Source organism: Phaenicophaeus curvirostris, chromosome 5 (genome assembly GCF_032191515.1).
Source record: "Phaenicophaeus curvirostris isolate KB17595 chromosome 5, BPBGC_Pcur_1.0, whole genome shotgun sequence".
Taxonomy (NCBI): domain Eukaryota; kingdom Metazoa; phylum Chordata; class Aves; order Cuculiformes; family Cuculidae; genus Phaenicophaeus; species Phaenicophaeus curvirostris.
This window is the reverse complement of record NC_091396.1, coordinates 7881242-7904548: the sequence shown is the minus strand read 5'-3', so window position 1 is coordinate 7904548 and position 23307 is coordinate 7881242.

The window sequence follows — 23307 nt, the reverse complement described above, 5'->3', positions numbered from 1 at the left end:
GCATTAAGCAAAACTCCTTTTTAGTGTTGTGATACTAATTCCAACTATGTTCTGAATGAAACAACTCGCTCATTTTATGCACAGATGTTTGCCAAAATTGAATATTGCATTTTATTCTAGCTCATCCGAGTTAAATTAACTAAGTTCTTTTCTCTACAGGGGCAATATCAGCAGTGAGAATGAACATTCTGTAAAGTCCAGCAAAAAATCCATAACTGAAAATGTTTCTTTATCAACTAGTAATTAATGATGTAAAAAGCATAAAGATTCTCTGGCTTTGTTATCCAAGGCCAACACTATCGCATCATAGAGTGTTAGAGCATTGTGCTCTGGCTGTATCTGCCTCTCAACTATCCCATCTTTAAAATTGTTGCCTTTTAAACAAACACAGTGCTCCACAACTCAAAGTTTTTATTTCTGAATTGGTTTTATCACTTTAATTATTGTAACTCTGTTACCTAACACCAGGACAAGATCTGTTTAGAGAACAATACACAGGCTGGAAAAGGGGGCTAGCAGGATCATTATGAAGTTTAATGGAGATAAGTGTAAAGTCTTGGACCGTGGCAAGAATGTAGAAGAAAAACTAGCTAGATAAATAAAGAACTTGGAGAAAATAAGTATCGTGTATTTGCAGTATTGACTGGTTGAAGGGGAATGTTGTCTGTGAGAGGTGGAATTTTAGATTTCTAATGGAAATAAGGAAAAAAGCTCTTTGAATAGTTCTTAGAATAGATTCACACTGTAGACATGAAGCTCAGCATGACGTAACTCCTGAAGTAGTTATTCAGCTTCTCCAGCAAGTTGTTCAGCTATTCTGCTACCGGTACGCAACCTTTTAATCTAAAACAGTTGTGGCAATGTTTGCATTATGCTGTGATTATAGCACTACCTTACTCTATGAAGAAAAAGGTCTTACTGTAGGACCTCATAGCCGTTGGCGGAGCAATTTTCTGAGTGTATCAACACTATGTACTGCAGTACTGTGGCAGCACAGTACATTCTGGAAGAGAAGCCAATACCTTTACTTGGGCTAGCTCATAGTTTGATTATTCAACTGCGCATCAGTCCAGTCAGTTACAAGGCAGCTTAGAAATGCCAAAGTCCTGCCTCTAACATGGTAAAACCCAAAGATACCAAGAGCTTGAAGAAACAGACACTTCCATTAAGTATCACTTTAGTTGAAATTGTGTGCTAGAGGAACTCTGTATTTGAGCTGTTATGTCTCCAGATTGCTACTGCTGCTTCCATCAGAGTTTTCTAAGTCTTACTGGATACTGACAACCCTTAGAAAAATAATTTTTTTGTCACTTGAGCATTTTGCATTTTAAATTATAGTGGTAAAATGCATTCCTGTTGTAACTGATGCGAATGCACTAGGGATCATTTTAGTTCTACTAATGTAGTTCAGATACTTTCGCATTGACATACATTTCAGCTAAAAATAATGCAAAATGAGATATTTTGATATCTTGGGTTCACTTGCAGTGGTGAAAAAATTTGGAGGAGTTCCATTAGAATTCATGGAATCACAGCAACATCAAATCAAATTTGTATACTGGCACTTATTTAAAGAAATTAATGAGTCTTTTTATAGTTACCTTAAGTGCCAACCCAGACTCATGAAGACTTTTGCCAGCTGAAGCATTGGATTCAATGCCTGACTTCAGATATATATAAAAATTACAATTATGGAGTATTACAGTGATGGAGTTTGTCTGATATTACATTGATTCCTCGACAATTTCAGCCTGGATGCTGGAACTTTTATCAAAAGAAGTTTTGTATCACCCTGTTAGAGAGTTCTTGGTGAAGCGTTTTAGTGTTCAGTTAAGCTTTCTTAGAATGATTCCTCAAGAGGCCAGTTCCATTTGAATGAAAATGTAAGTTTTTTGTTTGTATTTGAAGGAAATTTTTTTTGCTTACATAGTCTTGTTGTGTAGCATCCATTTCTGTGATGTCCATGTAAGGTGTAATAAATTTGGGAGTTGGAAGCAGTGAAAAAACCCACTGCTATTATGATTCCATGTAAGTCATGACAGCAATGTTCTTGGAGTTTGGTAGTGCTAACAGGCATAATGGACATTTTGTGGTCATAAAAATGGGATTCGAGTGTGTTTTCAGTCAGTAAAATTAGTCAGATAGCCTTGGAATGTGAAAATGATTTTGCATAATACTTGTGTGCAACTAGTTTGGGATCAGGCTGTAACCTGGAATAAAGGGTCATTGTCTTGTAAATCCTTACGTGGAAAGTTTCTCTCTAATATGCTTCCAGGTGCTGGAAGACTTTAGATATGGAAAACTAGTGCTAAGTTAGCCAAGAATGTGAAATACTTCCTCTGCATATTTGGATGAATGTAGGATAAATGCACTATGGAAAATCAGCAAAACAGAAAGTCATGGGTAACTAGTATCTGGAAAGTCTTTCCTGCACAGCATTGGAAAATGAAATGGTTTTTTCCAGTGATTCCACACTCATAAAACTAATTCTAATTGCAAATGAGTTTTTGGTATAAGCTTTACACTTTATATTGATAGTCCTCAAATTAATTATGAGCTATCTATGGTGTTTCAGACTATGTCACTAGCTTCCTCAAACTACTTCTTCCTTACTGGTTCCTTATTACTTCCTTCTGTCACTGTGTCCAGTTATAAATAGAGACTACTTAAAAAAAATGACCTCAGATAGTAAGAAACAAAAGCAAGTATTAAAAAAGAAAATCTATAATGTCCAGCATACTATTTTATTTTTTTTTTTACCATCAAGTAAACCAAAGTGATGGTCTGCAATCTCTGTGGACATGGAGCAGGGTATGCATTTTCCTTTTGCTATGACAAAATGATTAAATATTTCTGATTTTGCAGTGAATAAGGTCTAGTTTATAGATTGACTGTATCTGTGCAGCTCTGCGTGAAACAAATGCTTGTAGAGAAATTGGCAGTTTTAAAAAATGAACATTCCTTCATTTCCATAGAGATCATCTAATGTGGAAAAAGACTGACAAGGTAACTCTGGGTAAAAGTGCATAAATGTTTCATACCTGGCAAGCAGGTACAAACACAAAACTTTACATATTGCTACCATGCTTTCTGTATATTTAGAACTCTGATGACATTATTTCTGAAGGAAAACTCATTAAAGAATTATGTACTGAGACAGTTGAATTAATTTTTATTTTTAATCTTTTCCTGTAAAATCTTAATGTACCTTGAGACCTTTTTCTGCAACAGGTCCTTTGGAAAATAAATACATAAATGTATAAGAAGGAAAGAAGAGAAATCTTAAATAACATGTCAAAATCTGATAAAATATTCTAATTGAGGGAAAGTAGGTAAGTAAAAACTTTATTTTTTCCTCTGCACTTGTGCATTTATGGTATTGCCGTTGAAAATGAAAACAAATTGGGGGCAAACTGGTGGAACAGAGAGGTACTTCATGCGTTGTGTCTGTTCCAGGTACTCTGATCTCAGGAGCAGCAGCATCTGCATCTTGGATCAACTGCTGCTACTGTGTCATGCAGCTGGGAAGGTGCTCATTACACCAGGCATTACCAAGTGGGTTGGGAGAGGATACTGTGAAGAGTTTGGCTTGTCTGGTAAATTCATGCTCCCACCACTATTCTACCTGATTTTTAAATGATTTGCTCTGATATACCATGGAAGCCTTTTAGACAGAAACATCTCAGGGATTCCAGTCTGTTAGTTCTAAGCTACAGAAGGACTTAGGTCTACATTCACAAAATGTCCTTTTAGGCACCTGACTTCCATTCATTTCATTAGGAGCTCCTGAATCAGGGACCATGTGATTTGCTTAAGCTCAAAAGGAAGAGCTGGATTCCCAGGTGTTACAGGGATTCCCTGAGGTGTGTAAGAAGTGACAGTGCATGTTCAAGATTGATTTTGGTGTTTTTTTTTTAAATTTTTAATCTCTTGTTTGAGTGTTCCTGGGACATTTCTATTGAGAGTAGGGAGGATGGATAGATTCAGTAATGTATGTCAAAGGCATTTTTAATTGTAGATAGCTACTTTTTTCTATTTTTGGCAGTCAGAATAAGGGTTTATTTATTTATTGATTTAGTCTTAACTCTTTGCTTGCAAGCTGTTTCTGTGGGAGAATATGCATTGACTTTGAAATTACCATCCTGGACATGAATGGTAGCTTTCAATTCAGAAAAATGAAATGAGATATATCCAATTTAAATCTTGTACTTCTAATTTGTTTTAAGTATGCTGGCTTCGAGTCCAACGGTCTTGCATTGAAGTAGTCTAAAATTCCTGTGTCAATAATAGACAGTGGTTTACCTACTATTGCAGCATATGGCAACTGATAGGAGAACTGCTTTTCCATGTTTGTATTTATATTGATATTATTATGATGCAAACTTACCCTGTAGAGGAGGGATGCTCCAGAGGGCTTCACTGTGTGTTTATCTTCATTGCTAGGGGAGCAAGACTGCATGATACGCTTTGGATAAAAAGTCCAATCACATGCATTGAGAGACAGCACTTCCTTTTCTCCTTTGCTTTGCAAAATTGAAGCACAAGACCTGCTCTGTGCACTGTAGCCCATGCTTGCTCTGCACTGGAGATTCAGCCATGTTTCTCATTTCTGTTCCATTTAGATCAATGAAGCTTTGTTTTCACTCAAAGCCCATGATATCTGTCCTTGTGGTTCATCCACTATATGAACAAACTTTAATTTCTGCCTTTTGTTGTCTCCCTATTGGTAGAGCTTTGTAATGAATTCAGGCTGTCAGTCAGTTACGGTTTCTTCTAGCACAGTGGAGCCTGAATACATAAAACTGCACAGGACTGTTGATATGAAATAAAGGTACTTTTTGTTTTTCTGTCCAAATAGAATAAAATATGTTTGTATTACAGCAAGTTACTAATTCTACCAACTGTATATTTCAGGGTAAATAAGTTATATTTCATTAAGGAGCTTGTACTGTCATGGTGCCCTCAATTTGCTCTGAATTCATCAGGAATGTAAGACAAGCAATATTTTTCAGGTCTCAGGCGTGAAGGAAGATGATTCCTCTTTGCATTCAAAATTGCAAGGCAGCATTATAAAGCAGAACTCTTGCATATTTTTTAGGTTTAAGGAAGCTAAGGAATAGTAGCTTTTCTGTTAAAGTCTTTCTTAAATATTAGCTGCAGACACACATACTGAGAAAATATGGTTTCATTACAGGGAAGGAGTTGAAAAGATTTTTTGATTGCATGTTTAAAGGGTGTGCTCATATTTTATTGTGTGCCAAATGAGAAGCTCAGATAAAAGTTATGGTAGCAAGAATCTATCTTACTGCAGAAAGTACAGTAGAGATATTGTATAACAATTTATACTTTGAGATTTATTTCTGTATATGTTTATTTCTATTAGTTACTTATAAGCACTGGCACTGTTATTCTGGACTTACAGATCACAAAATTAAAGACAAAAATGCTGTAAGGATTTCAGTAAAAGAGAGGAACAGCAAGACTTAATGCGTCTCAGTATTCTTTAGAAGAAATTGTTATTTTGGTCTCATTTACTTTGTGAACATCTGCTGTAATAAGTGATAGGATGATTCAATGGGTTAGAAGGCACAAATGTTTTCTCTGGCTAGTAAATATTTTTTTGTTATTCAGAGCTTAATGGAGGATTAGCATTTTTCCTGCCTTTGAAATCTGTAGAAAATGTGAAAAGACACTACTAAGTAGAAATGGCACTAATTTGTTGCTCTTTGGCCTATCTTACAAGATAGTATTTCCAGAGTTGATTAGTAATACTGGTCAACTCAATTCTTAAGTGAAATGTAATGACTGTGAGAGATGTAATTTTGGAACGATGCAGAGAAAGTGCATTCTAAATTGTCTCATTTTTGTGCACCTGGAAGTTAAGACGCTCGGACCACTAGCTGGTTTTGAAAATTTCTACCCTGGTGGCTCTACTGATTTTATTTCTTTGGGAGGAAAGAAGGAGTTATAGTTCAGTCTTTTTGCTCTCTGTGGTTTCCTGTAGTTTTGAACTATACCAAATAGAGGTGACCTGAGAATCCACAGTGGTTTTAGGCGCAGTCTTGGTTGTCTTGGTACTTAGATGTGATTTAAAAGGTTTATTTAATAGTTTGGCATCTTAGATTGTGATGTTTTCTAAAGAAATACTCCCAGTCTTTTGAAGTCAGTTCTATGCCTGAAAAACTTCTCTCGATGTCAGAAAAAGACTGAAAAAGCACATAACAAGAATTGCAATATGGGGTAGTGAAAAATAAAAGGTTTATTGAGAGCTGGGCCCTTTGTAGGGACTGGGGAGCCAGGAGGTGAGAATGATCATGCAGCCATCAGCGCTGGGACCTCACCAGTCTGTCCCATGGCCCCTGAATGAGGGAGCAGGGCGGGATGGCAAACACCAAGAGGGGCACCAAGGGCAGCCTACAGCCCAGTCATTGGCCGTTGCACCAGTGGAGGCTGAAGGCACAGGTTAAGGTTTAAACCGGGTTCCTCGACCCATAGGTGATGAGGGGAGTGTGGGTAGGGGGGACCAAGTGAGACTGCTGAGGGCCACTAAGGGCTATTAGAGCACTCTGTGCCCTGCCAAATACCTTGCATTTGCTGGTTAACCATATTCAATAGGTCTAGGTCTGTTCTAATAAGATGCAGTTGTGGCTCAAGGTTTGTATTGCTCCAGCCAAAACTGAAAACATAAATTTTTCAGAGCCTTGAACACTAAGTAATTATTGAGCTTTTTACTACTCTTGATGTTTGGCTTTGAAGCATCCCCATGTATTATTTCTTTAGCATTATATTGTGATCTGTGCTGATGCTGATATACAGTTTAGGAGAATAATAGTAGATACTGCTGCTTGCTTTTTATAGACAACTTGCTTGTGCTGATAGGCCAGAATGTCTTCGAAGGCAAAGCTGCTTTTCAGCTATTGGATGGATGGATGTATCCCAAAGATGCTGTCTTTTGTTACTGGAGGGCTGGGAAATAACTAACGAGATTCAGATTTGGAGTGATGCCTAGGAACGTGTTAGAGAGCCATGTGTAGTACTTTTTAATCTTTTGATGGCGACATTTTGTTTTTTGCTGTGGTTTCTGTAGCTGGTGTCATTGTTGGAACTGTAGCAGATGTTGGTATTAGATGAACAAGCTGTAGGTAATAACTAGAAAATTGTTTCTTATATGTATTACAGGGTATCTTAGCTCTGTTGCTATGATTTTATAATGGTTGAAATACATGAGAGGATGTCTAAAAAATGATTTACTCCAAATTCATTTTTTCTTTGTGTTTTATAAATAGAAGGAGAGGAAAAAAAAACCTTATAGCCTGATTCAAATTTAATTAATGAAAAATTTCTGGGGTGGTGGTCTTCACTTACTCTGTCAAAGGTGGAAGGTGACCTGTGTGGCTTGTACATAGAAATGTGGACTTGGAATATCATAGTTTCAGAAAAAGCCAGACTGGTGGTTTTGCCAATATTTATGAAAGCAGATGGGAAACAGCACATGATGGAATAATTTTTTATAAATGAGCAGTTTATATCCTACAACTGCATGCTGTCAGGGCAGGGCTGCAGTGGTTTGTATGTCAGTGGTACACAGTCCTTATAGGAAGTAAGGGCTATGGTCGAACTCCCACTTTTAGTGAATTGGAAAAGCTGCCTGGTGATGCCATTTGCAGCTTGAAGCTTCAGCAGAAGCAACTGCTTCGCTCAGACAGAAAACTGTGTTGTTGCATTGCTCCAAGTCTGTACGCTTCTGTATGCTGCCTTCTAGCACAGTAGGCAAGAAGAACCGCAGAGGGTAGGTTTCTTAAGCTGATAGAGCTAGTATCAAAGAGTATATTTTTTCACATTGGTAATGAATTTCACACACTTGGGGAAAGTGCATTTAAATCCCAGGATTAAGGAGAACTTGACAGGAATTACTCTTCTTCTGCAATATTCTTTCTGAGAGCTCAGACACCTCTCTCTTTTTCCTGCTACGTTTACAGATAGTGGTCTTCCTGCAAATCATTTAAGGTGGATCATGTTTCTGTTTTACTAGCTGTTGTTGCCCAAATAAATATTTATGACAGAAACATATCCAAAATTGTGTTGTCCCCAACCCATATTGACAAGCAAGTGCTTCACGATAAGAAAATCTAAAGAAATATTTAACTATATTCATATCTACGAGGTAATTTATTTATATACACCCACATTCTCCCACAGAAGTAGGCATCAAGTAGGACATTACATTCTGCAGGATTAAGATCCCTGTTTACAAAGATATGGAGATCTGCAGCATTTTGTAGAATCAGATTCTGAAAAATCAGAACTAAACGGATGTGTTGGAATCTAAGTTTTGGAGCTTCACCTTATCTCTGTGCATACCATTGATTTTAGTATTGGGCCACATAAAAGTAGCATTTGTTTTTAGGAGAGGAAGGAGGTCAGAAATACAGAAGATATAAATGGAATTGTGACTGTGTTGATGTGACAGAGCCCATACAGGACATGGCACAGTGCTCAGGTATTTGAGCCAGTTCTGACCAAATTTTCTCACAACCTGGAGCAGCCTAGCCCAGAATGCAATGGAGGGATATTTGTGTGGATCACCATGAAATGTATCTTTACAATTTCCTGTCCTAAGATAACATAAATCCCTTCAAATGCTATTGCGTTGTGCTAGGGATATTTTTTTTCCTACACTTGTTCGTCAGCTATTGTAAATTAACAGAACATTTGTTGATTTGTGGAATGTTTGGGTTTTTTTTGAAGTGACTTTTTTTTTTTCTTAAAGGGATGAAATTAAAATGAAAAAGAAAAGCCATATGGAAGTGTTAGTCTTTATGGTAGAGTTGTTCCTTTTTATTTTGCAAGCCAAAACAGAGCAGGACATTTCCTCGCATCTCATTCCTCTTGATTTACTGTAAGCAAAGAACAAAAGGATTTTTTTTAGAGTCTGGTACAATGCCCTCCTTTCCTCTCCCTTTAAATTAATTTTAATTTTAATTTTTATTTAAATTCTTTCTTTATTTTCTTACTGTTGAGAATGTTACAGACGGCAAGGTTTGGTACTCTAATTCTCATACAATGACACTGAGAAGAGAGAAGGACTTGTAACTTTATTACTCTTTGCTCTACAGACATTATTCTTAGGCATATTGTGTACAGTACATCTCACAAGCCAATTTATTAGGACTATGTGTTTATAAAATGCCTTTAAGCATGAAAGCCTTAGGCTGTTTGGTCAGATTTTTGAATGATAAATTGCTTTACTTAACAGCAAACATCTGCATGCATTTCACCTTACTTGGGTTTTATACTTTCTATAGACACAAGGAGCTGAACAAAACTGAATTATACAACTCTTGAGAAATTGTACTTAGTTGTATATCTACTTATTTTCTGTTCTGGAGATCTGATATAGTAGAGATTTTAGGATGACCAGATTTTATTAATGAGGCTGCTTGTTATGAAAAGAACACCACAGTCCAGTTCCACTGGCATTTTTTGTTTTATGAAAATATTTCTGTAATTTTCATATCAGATGTGGTATTTTTTTCCCCACCACATGTCACGCAAATGAGCCATAATTATGTAGGCACGTATTCACAGTTTAGAGTGCAGGGAACCTGCTTGATGACTGACTAATATTGACAAATTTTTGCTGAATGCTCTACTTGTATAAATACAGCATTTACTTGTTCCAAACCACCTACACTTATTTCTGTTTTGAGATTTATGTACTCAGTAATATATTTTTTGTCAGCGAGTACAAAGAAGATATTGTATTAAATGAAGAAAATGTTGCATTTTAATGCTGTGGTTAAATTTACCACAGAGATTCTCATGCTACTTGCTAATTCCTTCTGCTCTTGTTAAGTTTTTCCATTTATTTTATAAATGCGGAGTTTCTTTTAAAGCTTTATTCCCAAGAAGCAAGTGATTTGATTATATGCAGCCTTAGTTTTGAGACTTCAGTATTTATTACTGGTTTGTATGCTGTATTTCACTGAAAACCTCTTGGTCAACTGGCCATCATCAACTTTAATTATTTTTTCATAATTTAATGTACAGTACTATTTAATATTTTATGATTTTATAGTCAGCCATGATAATATCCAGGAAGTTCCATTGATAATCTTTCTCTCTTGTTATTACATAAAGAATAACGTATATTACAGCCACTCACTGAAGAGGCCATGGGGCTCCATTCAAGTTAGTGGACCCAAAATAGTCATGAGTGATACAGCTTCTGAATCTACTCAGTCTTTCCTGCTTTCTTCTGCAGAGACTCTGGACTTGTAGAAGAGAGAATGCTGTGAAAAAGGCAAATCCCACTTACATGTGACTTCTCAAGAATAAGAGATGTTGTTTTTCTGTCACAGCCAGCTCTCCCAGAAGTGGGAGAACAACAATATGATGGGTCCTAAAAGGATTTAAGTGTATAACTGCCAGGCATTTTCCTCAGAGGGAAGAAAGGAAGCTCAGACTTCAGGAATGACAATCCAGATGAGTCGTCCTTCTTTTTCCTTTAGCTAGAACTTTCTCTTCCTAAGCCAAAGTAGTTATTGGTTACAACTGCCACTGTTTCTTTGCCCTTGGATAGCTAAAAGGCGTTTCTACATGCTATGTTTTTTTTCTTACACAAAATCTTGAGCAGGGAAAGGTAATGTTCTGTTGTCAGTAAAATGAACTAGTGGAATATCAGTGATCTTAAGTATATGTGACCTAATAAGAAAACTCAGTAACTAAGCATGGAAGTGTAATTTTAGCAGAGGATAAATCACTTTGGGTATATTCAGTTTCTTTTACATTAAACCAGTGAGAATATCATTGTTCATCTTTTCCAGGTGTCTTTTCCTTAACTGCATAGCAAAACGAGTAGTCAAAGAATATAAATAGACTGGAGAGCAATTGTAAAATGCTATCTAAAATGAATAGCTGAAATCTAATTTGGAAAATTATGACAATCTAAAAATAAATTCAGTATCTTGGTAAAGATTTTTCAGGCTTTTAGTTGTTATATTTTAATTTTTTTTCTTAAATGCTTGGCTTATGATGACTGATAAACCCATTCTTATTATGAAAACCGGTATGAAACTTTAGTGCATTTTGAATAGCACTATCTTTCAGTAATGTCTTCTTGCTTTTAAGTATCTTTAAAATGTAAAGACAAACCAGTTGATGGTAGAAAAGTGGTTTTGTGGTTGAGACAATTCTTACTTTTTTATTATGGTTAAAAAAAATCTTACCATAATACCTTCCTTCAGTCAGTACTGGGTAGAAAATTCTGATCAAGTTATGGCGATGATCAAATGTTCAGTACTGATTAGAAGCATCTTTAGTCCATCTTTAGATTAATAATATTCTTTCAACTGTCTTTGGTAAGGCTGTTCACATACACCCAAGCATGAAACCTGATACAGGCATCCTGAATACTTTCTAACTTGGGCATAGACAATCTTCCTTGAGTATCTTAAACATGTACCACTGATGTGGTTTTGCTGAACACCCAGTTGATGAGTTCCACGGGCACAGCTTATGGTGTCTGATTCTTCTAGCCAGAAAGCTTTAATATACTTGAAGAGAATTCTGTGCCAAAGGTAGTCCATTGGTATGTCTCTATTATCAATGGAATTATAGTTCAAGCGTAGTTTCTTTGTGTTTGATGTCACTGAATGGGAGAAGCTACTGGTCATCCTGAGTTCACATTTGTTATTACATTAATTAAATTTAGAGATTGCATTTTAAGGCTTAGATACAGATTCTCAGATAAAGTATATTTTTCAGAGGGAGACCTAGTTACAGAAGATATAAATTGTGTGATTAAAGACAGTTGAATGAGGATAGGTATTGAAAAATAGATCTGGGGTGATTAAAGAAAATCTCTGTGCTTCATTTTTCATATTTGAAAAAGTCTTTTGGTCATGAAGCTCTAGCTTGCTAATCCAGTTTTTATTCTTAGTAACCGAAGTATTTAGTTATTATCATGAGTGCTAGAGTAATGGCAGATTGATAGCTATAAAGGCAAATAGTTTATTATTAGTCAGTAACTTCTCAGTCAGAACTGTGGGTTCTTCGCGTGCCTGAAACATTTGTGCAGTTAATGGAAGTAATGTTGCAGTGCTTCATGCTGGATGTTGGGTTAGTTTACATGTGTAAAGTATATAATATTTTAATTTTTTTTGTATGATATTTGTGTATTTCCATGCATCACAGAGCTCAATTGTTATAGTCTTTCTGTCATAATGATATACTTTTTATTAAAAATAAGTATATCTGCATTAGCATTAGTTCATGTATGTAAGGAGGTGTGGGCTCTAATTTGTCTTCCATCATATTTTTATGCTTCATCTCTTTATCTAGGTAATGTGATAAGAATCAGTCACTTGTAGACTAACAAATGTTGATGACTATCTGTTCGGTATAAAGTGTATCCTCTGGGAATAGCAGCCCTTTGCTGTGTGGTTTGCTGGGCTAGACTCAGTTGTTTGTTGCGGTGCTGTAAGTCTGTAGAAAACCCATTCACTGTGTCTTTCAGAAGTGTGGGGAATAGGTGGTAGAGGCAGGAAGTGTAAGGAAGAGTGACTCCAGGAGGAAGAAATTCAGAAACTGTTGTTTAATTACTGCAAAGTGCTATGTAGTGTTATGAAAGAAATATGCATGCATGATAGAAGAGCAATTCACTGCAGTCAGCCGCAGATGTAATCTTTACTCTGAAATGTGTGTGAATTTGAAAGAGTTAGAAAGGGTAATGTACAGGACAATTCAAAATAATATGTAAGCACAATGACTCCTGGTTGTTCTTGATTGGCTTAGGAACTACTTTTACAAGTTTGTATTGAGGATGAAAATACCACACTTAAATTACTGGTAGGTCTGATTTAGCCAGTACAGACTAAATGGAAAGAAATATGACTTCTTGAATTAATCTATGTTATCTTTTGGCAATAGTTTTAAATATGATCCTCTGTGTTTACAGTAAAAAAGTTTATTTTGTAAACTGCAGCCGATGGACTCTTAATTATACAAACTTTCTGTTAATATTTCAAACACCGTTGAGTTCTGTTAGTCATTTATGAAAATAAGAACAATGCTGAAGGCTAGTCTGTGTGGGGCTGGATGTTCTCAGGAGTCTTACTCCTTCCTTTTTTCTGTGCCTTTCTATGCCATTTGGTGAGTTGATTTTCCCAAGCTAAGCCAGAGCAGTGCTTTTTCCTGCTTGCTGGCATACTCCAAGCAGTTGGTGAAGCAGTTGCTCTTCTTTAAGTCTTTGTGTTTGAATGATGGCTAATTGATGGGTTTATCACTGTTAAAATTTTCCTGAATAATCAGGCTAATTATAGCTTTTAGGGATGCTAACAGCTAGTGTCTTGGCAGCTTCCAGTGCACTCTATAGCAATATGTGTTATTTAAAATGAAAATTTGCCCTGTATGTATTTGATATTTGAAAATGCCATTCTGCGAACTGCTTTGCAGTGCTGGAGCCTGTGTGAGGAGGCAGACCTGTGGCTTCATCCAGTCTGCTTCAGCATTGCATCAAGGTGATTTATAGGCACATGAGATGGCTCTGGCACATGCTGTGTCAGCCAATGAAAGCAGTTATCATAAATAGATTAAATTGTAAAAGTTTCCTCAAGTTTTGAAGGTGAAAGGTGTTTCAAAAGGAATCCTAGTGATTCAGCAAAAGCTTTCAAATTCACAGGAATGTTTTGAGGCTCACATTTGTGGACTATAACACTAGAATGCTAGTGTTGAATTGTCATTCTTAAGATTAAAAGTGAATGAGATATTTTTCTTGCTGACTTGGTATAAGGTCAGTTTTATTGTCTTTCAGCTCACATTTGAGGCAGTAAAAAACAGTTCACTGAAGAGTTTCAAAGACCAACTTTCTGATTCTTGGTTAGAAGACTATTGAGGTAGTAGAATGAGTGAAAGAATGAATGAATGTTGCAATTCTAATTTACAAAAGAAACGGATTTTCCCTTAGCTCCTTTAAAATTGATGAGCAAAGATTCCAGTAATTGAAAAGAGCTAAAAGCAGTGCTGAAAGAATGACTTGAGAATAAAGGAAAAAGGAGTGCAGTATTGAAGAATGAACAAGAAGAAAATACAGAAAAAAACTTTCGGAGAGAAGGTGAATATAGAGCAAATTATAGGAGAATTGTAGCAGTGAAGGAGCCATATAACATAGATGGAGCTGGAAGACATGATATGTTTTGGTTTGGCTTTCAGCTTTGACATGATATGTTTATAAATCATTTGTCACCTTAACTTGATGCCTCTCCTGCAGTTTATTCCTTTCTCATGCCTCTAATGCTTCTTCTTTGATATCTTTCTTTGTGTTACACTGTCTTTTTGGGAGATGGATGCTGTTTCTTGCAGGCTCAGGCAGAGTTCTGATCTATTTCTTACAAAAACCTCACAGTTACTCCCTAAATTTGTGAATGTCTCAACAGTGTGACTACACCTAGGGAATACACCACCAAAAAAAAAAATCACACCAGTATTGATTTACCCGAGTCTTTAAAGCAGTCTTTGTCAATGTTTGTCCCTTTGATTTTCCTCAAAACCCTGACACTGGGTTTGCAAATACATAATTATTTTTAAGAAGTTACGTGATTTTTAATGCTGCAGAAATGGTTAAGTGGGTATAGCTGAGAACAGAACTTGGTCCAGTAAAGCTTATATCTGGCCTTGAGTCCTTTTCCTACTTAGGCACGATATACTTTGGGGATGAATTCTCCTCTTCACAGTGGCTCTACGTATGTAAATGAAAGCAGTTTTCCCATTTGTATCAAGTTTATTCAGATTTTATAAACACCATCATCTTCAGCAGTTATTCTAATTGCTTTGAAATTAACTGCTGTGGATTTGCTTTTGGAAAAGACTACACTGTCCAGAAATTGCTAATAATTTTTTATTCTGTGACTGTTTGATTGCTGTAATGTTTGTAGCCAGCTATCTATAAGTACTTTTCGTTTTGTAAGCAATTTCTGTCCAGTATTAAATGGTACCACAAGTGATGCTACCCACAGTGTTACTTATGATTGCTTATCACTTGCAATACCTATTTTTTCTGGGGCTGTGGTACTGCTGCAGTAGATAAAGGCAGCTGTAAAATGGCTACAAAATTGGTTGGCTTTTTTGGTGTAGTAGATATTAATTTCCATTCATTGTGGGTCTGTGCCAGTTTGTTAGAATGAGTAAGGACATGCTGTTCTCATATTTCTGTATGTTATACAGAGATCTCTAAAGGATACATGCTTGGCTTTGTGCCCGTGTACCGTGTAGTTTACCACATTGAGATTTTGCAGTGTTTTGCTGTCAGTGTTGTGGAGCTGAGATCTCATGCCTGCTGTGGATCTCACTGTTCTCAGTTTGTCTTTATGGGGAGAATTACAACCCTCCAGTACTTAAAAGCATTATTCTGAGAAGCTAAAATGTTGTGCTAGGTAGCATAGCAATTGATTTTATTAAGCAAAAAACCCTGATATTTAAAGTGCCCTTTTAATAAAGCATCATAGTCCTGAACTATCAGCTGGCATAAATTGGCAGTAGTCCATTTAACTGGATGGAATTAAATGGACTCATACCAGCCTACCTGGGGTAAGAATCAAGCAGAGACTTGAGTATTTCACCATAAGCCAAAGACAAATTAATCTGAGAGCCCTGATTTCCAATGTTTGCATCTTCAGAAGGGACTAAGGAAACTGCTTGTTCAATAAAGACTCAGTTTCTGGTTATTCAGAATTAAGCATATAAAAATACTGCTTGTAAAATCCTTGCTGATGTGATGCATCAATCACACATCGCACCCCTTTCATGACACCGCTCATGCTGCCCATGATGATTTGGAATCTCTTTTAAAATAGCGAGAGATGAGTTTGAGAGTCATCAAAGGTTTCCCCTTCCTCTGAGGCATGCGTTTTAAATTTAAATCTTTGCTGATGAATGAACCAAGTAAGAGGACTAGCTCAGCATTATTGCCCTGGCAAATATTCAGCTGAAGCCGTACGATAAGAAATGCTTCTGGAGCAGTGTTTCTTAGGCAGGTATCCTCCTTCACCTGCAGGACAGGGATGCAGCGTGCGCGGTACTGCCTGGCTAGACAGCTATCTTGGGTGTCTGTAGTGTTTACAGTCAGAAGACTGGGAGACTGCAAGTGTGTTTTGCCTTTGCATGCGTGTGGGGGAAAGGGGAGAAGTAATCAGAGTTGTAAAGGATGCTCTTAGTACCAAGACAGCATTAGGCTACTAGGACACTGATGACTTGCTTGTTTGCTTGTTTGTTTGTTTTTCTCCAATAAATTTATCTGATTTCAAATATTTTCACTTTGATGTCAGGCTAGTTTTCCTAATGCCATTGGTTGCTGATAGTGCTTTCCTGACATGAGTTCTTTAGAAGGTGCAGCAATGCTGGATCCTGATGCCTACAGTGTCAACTGTTTCAACGCTGTTGCTTTACTACACCTACTCTAGCATGAGCTACTGTGCTGCTGCCTTACTTCAAATGCTATGGTTATGTGAAACTTTTAGATGCCTAATTTTTATTCAGGGGATGTGCTTGTATAAAACTTTTAGACTTTTAGATCTAATAAACCCGTGTAAATACTGCAGCTGGCTACGAAGAAGTTGTGATTCTATGAGAGGGCTGACATAACAGTATTCCTGCACAATATGCATTCCAGTGTTATATGCAGCAAAACTGAATAACAAACACTTTAAGCAGCAGCAGTTTTTTCAGTCTGCACAGAAACATGGTCATTAATTTTTATTTTTCTTTTTTTTTTTCCTCATAGAAGATGCAATAATTGCTCACTGAAAATTTGATGGTGAAGGGGGATTTCTTGCTGTTTATTTTAATAATGTTCCTATCGACCAGTAAGCAGTGGCTAGTACCCCCAATGCAAGTTTATATTTTTTTGCCTGTTTTCTGTCTTCTCATCATTCAATTCAGGCTTAAGTGACCCTGTTTTACTTCATAATTGGGATAAGCTAAGAGTGAACATTCAATAGGTTATAACAGCTCGTCAAGACAGGAACAAACAGGTAAAATACTGTATCCTGATTTTGCCATGTCATGTGCTTTTTCCCTAATTGTGAACTGCATTTGTACATATCAGGAGCAATTCTATTAAAGATAGTGGTGTTGTAAAACTGAGCAAATAGGATACTAGATGTGAAATGTGATGCCAAGAATGAGGTAAATAAGGTTAATCTGAACTGTGAATAAGTGCTTTGGTGAGATGGGGAAATACTTTCCAAGTAAGCCTTTCTGAATTGGGTCATGTGTGAAAGAAATTAACATGTAATGTGCTCTTGATTCTTTCACAGCTATCTGAAACTTAAATGTGTGGAGCTTGCAACTAGCAGGAAATCTCAGGAACTAGGACAGTGTTCTGTGTTTGAACAGCCATCTTTGGAAATTGTCTATACCTGAGTATCTTTAGCCCAGGATCTTTAGCGTCTAGGAAAGTCTGAGAGCATAAAGTTAATGCTTCCCTTGAGTACTGTACATATTTCACGACCCCAGCTGTATCAACATCTCTGATTCAATCCCACCTTTTCCTGTAGAACACTGTGTATGTACTCATGGATTTGCTTATTGCAGTGCCTATCAAAATTCTGATAGATAGTAATAACACTGTTATTAGGGAAGTTTCGTGGAAATGTTACAAGTTGATTTTAGCACAGAGCAGCCCCTTTACCCCTAATGTCAGCCTGACAGATTGCTTTAATGAACAGACATTCTTGCAGCTTAGCAGGATGCAAGGGAGCCCTGTGCTGTGCTTACTCTGCACAGTGCATGCAAGACTTTTAGGAAGGTGGCTTCAGGTTTTTAAAGGGAAGAGGTCCTCCCTAGCTAGGTCTTTGAAATACCTACCTGTGCGTGAAATTAATGTAGCACTGCATGAAGCCTGTCGGGGAGTAAAAATGCCCTTCTGCCAGTGCTGAGGAAGAGCTCACAAAAATTTTGCTGCAAGGAGCCAGCCTGTCACCTCTGAAAGCAGTCAGGTGTGCAAGTGAGCTAATCATTTCCAGGGAGGGTGGTGGAGGTGATTAGTATCATACCATGCCTTAGTAAATCAGAGTCTTTTTGTATTTCAAGCTGCAAGTGATTGTGGTGCAGCCTGAACAGAGCTGTGCACTGACTTCAGGCACGGCTGGTCATACAGTGTTCAGCAAAATCTGGAAGGCAGGAAGCCACTTTCAGGGTGTGAAACTAAACTAACATTCAAAAATAAATGTGACTGTGTTTTCAAGGTCAGCTTTTTTAAACCTCACAGCTTGGAATGCCAAGCTGTCAATACAAACTAAAAGGGAAAGAAAGAAAAAGGATGTTTAAGAACAAATGCAAGAGCTTCTTACATTAAAAGCAATACATATTAATAGTCAGCTATGCTTCCCCTTCTCACTAATTTACAAGTGTGGTATGTAAACTTAATTCTAGACTGTTCACAGATGCTGTCCTAGCAATTTCATCCACAGTTCTTTTTTGGGGACAGTACTTTTTAACATATTAGCTATCTGGCTGCAATTGCTGTGGTAAAATAAGCAAGCTGTGCACTACAATATATAACATGGCATAGCTACCACAGTATAAAGCAGAATTGATGTATCCAGCATTTAAACTATACTGCTACAAAGAAAATAGTAGCTACAGTGCAAAAAGTACTTAAAAGCTGTGCTTTGAACTTTGACCAGTTAGAAAGAAGAAAAAACAGTGATGATTGATAGAAGACAAAGTGCTCGATCTATGTACAAGAAGAGAGACAATATTCCCTCTTCTTATGTGTATTTGTCTTAAAGAAATAGGACATTTAAGTTCTTACTACTGAATCTTTGGTAGATTGCAGACAGGTTTTTATTCTGGCTAAAACAAGTATAAATCTCTGATTCAGGCAGCACTGACTGTGATGGTGCAGCATGGTGCTTATTATCTATTGGTGCTTGCTACAGAACAGCTTGAAACAGTGGCGCTGGAAAGTGGGATTTGTCCTCAGTTGTCTTAAAGTGATGTAACCATCAAAGACAAATTAGGTCAGCATATTTAACTGCTTTAACAGTGAACAGTATGCCAAGAACTTTCAACAGTCCTGTTGTCCACGAGTGCCCACATAAAGTGCCTACATTTTATAGCAACATCGACAACACATACACAATTAAGACCAGATTTTATTTTTATTTACACAAGAAAATAGCTCAATGGGATTTGATTGAGTAGCTCAGAACATACTCATATCTAAATGTGTACTAGGTTGCATTTAGCTTTATGTAAATAGATGCCAGAGATGGATAGCTGAAAGCTTTTGCCTTTCTGTCCCTGAGCTCCATTCATATACAGACTCCGTCCTTGTAATCAGGAAGAGAGCAATGACTGCCCCAGGCTAGTGACTGCACATCATTACCCTTCTACGTAACACCCAGCATCATTAGACAGAATTGTGTGGAGATTTTTATGTGGCACTGACCATGATGGCTTTTAAATCATGGAGTTTTAAACTGTGGATTGCATTTTAAAAAGTTTTATTAATGGAACTAAATCAATAATACGTTTCACTGCATCCTGCTTTGTAACTTAGGTTGAACAACCTTTAGACTGATCATTTTTTAAAAATTTCATATTTGTATGATGCCTGCATAGAACTTCCTGGTACTGTTTCCATACATAACACTAATAATTAACTGAAGCTGCCCTGGCTAATTAAAAGAAAATGGAACAAAACTTTAATGAAATCGGTTTGGTTGGAGGCATAAATGAAAGAAGCCCCTGGATTTAATTGAGTGAAAAATGTTCTTTTCTGTCTGTAACTGCCACTTTCAGAAGCTTTCTATTTCTCAGCAGCTCAGTGGTCTGGAATGACTTGGTGAAAGAAGCCAGCTCTAAAGATCAGGATTAAGTTAATCAAATAGTAGACTGAACATAATCCTGTACTCAAATTTAAACTTGATTGTGCCTCAGGATTGTTTACTTGAGGGCTGTTATCAAGTTTGGATCTACTGGCAGGAATGAAATAAATTGTGCAACTGCTATTTCAGTGGACCAACATTATTACAGTTTCTTGGCCAGTGTTTTTTGTTATCATTAATAAGTTTTCTATCTAAAAATAGTTCTGAAAAGTTTTCTCTTAAAATCCTGGTAGTCATTAGTGTTAATAGTTTATTCACAGTGAAAATCAGTATCACCTTGGCTGCTGTGCCTGGCCATATTAATGTATACAATTCCTATATATTTTACTCACTGCATGCTATAAGAATAGAGGAAAATTGTTGAAGATTTGGTGAGCTGGTCTCCTTTTTTGAATTTAAGATGACAGTTTTTATTGACTTCTGCTTGTGTGAATAAAAAGGATTTGTGTAGCCTTGATATTTAGCCTTCCACTGAAGTGAAAGTTTCATTGCAAGCTGCCTGGGATCCATTCAGAGCCGCTTGCCAGCAGGTTCTTATTTGCTTCTTTTGCCGAGCTGGGAGGCAATATCTTTCCAACAAGATCAGAACATTTAAGACATCTAGGCCTTTGCTTAAGTGAAGAGCGGGTTAATTCAATAAGAGAGAAAGCCATATCTACTGCTAAAAGTTGAAGGCTAAGGAGATCCTGACTCTGCTATTAATCTCTCCATCTCTCAGACCACAAGCCTCATAGACAGCTTTAAAGGGAGGAATATTTTTGTTGTTATAATTGATGTAATGACAGGTTTGTCTATATATATATTATAAAGTTACTACTAGTGCCAAGCAGGTATAGTGAAGAACCTCATTCAGATCTGAAAGGATTCTTTTCTCATGGCGGGACTAAAAGTTTACTTACTTTTTTCATTATTTTATCTCAGTATTTTAGGTTTAATAAATGGTTATAATTTCTTCAGACTGTACTGCAAAATGATAAATACATATCAAAATTTTGATACAGCTTTGAAAATAAAATCAGTGCAAGGGAAAGGTAATGATATCTGAGCTTTCAGCACTTCCTTTAGGCTGCTAAGTCTTGTAAAGATGCTTTCTCTGCCCTTGGAAAAAAAATTTGTTTATTAATTTGTTTTACTGAAAATTGTTAGTGTGTTCATACGGTTTTATTTAAGTGGTGTTGACTATGACATTATTAATGATTTGCATTTCTTACTGATGGTTTTACTTGAACTAAAGAACTAAACATTATTTGAAGTTTATATCAAAATTTTAAGAGTTATTCCTGAAGTCATTCTGCCTGAGGATGGAGAAAATGAAAACTTGTTGCCTTAAACTCATCAGTGATTTTGTAAAACAGATTTTGAACCTAGGAGAGGGAGAATGATCTGGTAGCTATGTGTGATTCACATCTTGCAAGCTTAAACCTTGGGCAGGCTCTTTAAGCTTTATATCTGCCAGTTGACCTTCTGTGAAGAGAGACGGCTGTATTGCAGATGATGGTACAGGGATAAGGATGGAGCTATCTAAGTAGCTTAGATACAGGGTCAGACTCTCTATGCGTAGATGTCTCTTCAGAAAAGATACTCAGTGTTGGTGTGTTTGGGTTTTTTAATACTGATATATGTAATGTTGGGACTTTTAGTATAGTCAAAGACAGTTTAAGGCTATTTGTAATGAAATATATTTCTGTTACTAAAATATATCTTAGTTCCTTGGGTTAAGAGTCTTCTCTCATTGCAGTCCTACTAACTCAAGTAGGACTTATATAAAGTAGAACAAGGCTGGTAACCCACATAGAGATATTTAATTAAAATTGTCCTAACTTGCAGCTGAGAGTCTTGAAACAAAATGAAGACTGAAAGCAAGACTAACCAAAATGTGTACACACGTATCCACAGGCATGGTGAGTAGTGAGATGGGGAAGAGAGCTCAAGGGGTCAGCATACACATACACATGTGCACAGAAAACATTGAATACAGTGCAGCATGTGGGTCCTTTAATATTGCTGCTCTTGGCTCACGCTTTCAGTTCCCAGCCCATTGCTGAGGGGCAGTGTCATAAGGAGTCACAGCTCCTGCAGAAGCCAGTGGGCGAAGGGGAAGTCAAATTCAGAGGTGACAGTTCTCACTGAGCTTTTGTTTCTGTTTGTGATGTCAGTGCTTTGGTCCTAAATTTATTCAAATTGTAATTTGAATAACATTGAATGACCTTTAGTGTTGCTGAAGACAGTACGAACTGTGGGGGCCCCTTAGTACAAGCCCTTGAACTCCATTGATTTCTCAGTCTCTGTCTAGCGTGCTTTGAATGAAGCCTTTGGTCCCGTCGTAAAACTCTGTAATAGGCATCTGCAGATAGTACCTTTTATAAAATCTTCCTTAAACCATGGAAGGTGTCCCTGCCTATGGCAGAGGGGTTGGAACTGAGTGATCTTTAAAGTCCCTCCCGACCCAAACCATTCTATGATTCTATATACGTCTTTTCTCCAACTTTAAGTTCTACATAAAGTGAAGATAGTATGACCTTAGGCATGCACAGCACTATAATTCCTTCAGTATGTGATGTTAAAAGTTAATTACCTTCTTATTCTTTTTATCCTGTTTTATATTTCCTATGTGTATGTTCTCATTTGCCTGACTAGGAAAGTGTTATAAATACATAATTATTTTAATTTGTCTGCCGATGATTATCAGAGCTATTTATGGTATTTTGCAGTGTCAGAGACAACAGAAGCACACTTCTCCTCTTATTATTATCCACATGGTCTGTGGTACATATGTCATGGATCTTTGAGGATCCTGGCCTATTGAGAAACACAGTTTTTCCATATTCATTCCTAGAAAATATGTAGATTTCTGTTTTAATCATACTAGTTTTGCTTTGATGCTACACGGGGGAATCACGCAAAGATCTCCTCTCTGCTGATTAGTGTCTTGGTTAGTGTCTCATATTTACATATTATCCAGAGCCTTTGATCCTGGATATTATTCTTGGTTATGCTTTTGCACTGTTACAGTTGACTGTGGCATTTGGAAGGTGTCACTGAGTTAAGGATCTGGTCAGTCAAGCAAAAACCCTGACATTTTTCCCTCTGCATTCCTGAGCATAAATAATTATGCATCACAGGCTAACAGACTGCCTTTCTTTGGCATCAAATTTCAGTCAGTTTTTCTTTATAAGTTTTAGCTACTATTGCTGAAAATGGGTATATAACTCTTTGTTGGAAAAGGTCCAACCCAAGCAGGCTGCCATATTTTGTGAGATACCTTTATACATTCAGTGTAGCTGAAATCTAACCTCTGGAAGTCTCAGGATTTCTACAAGCCTTTATGTTCTTTATACTCAAGGCTGTGGCCAAAATTCTGCCCTTATTCATCTCCATATGATTCCAGAGTTACTTGTGGGATTAAACTTGAGTAGCT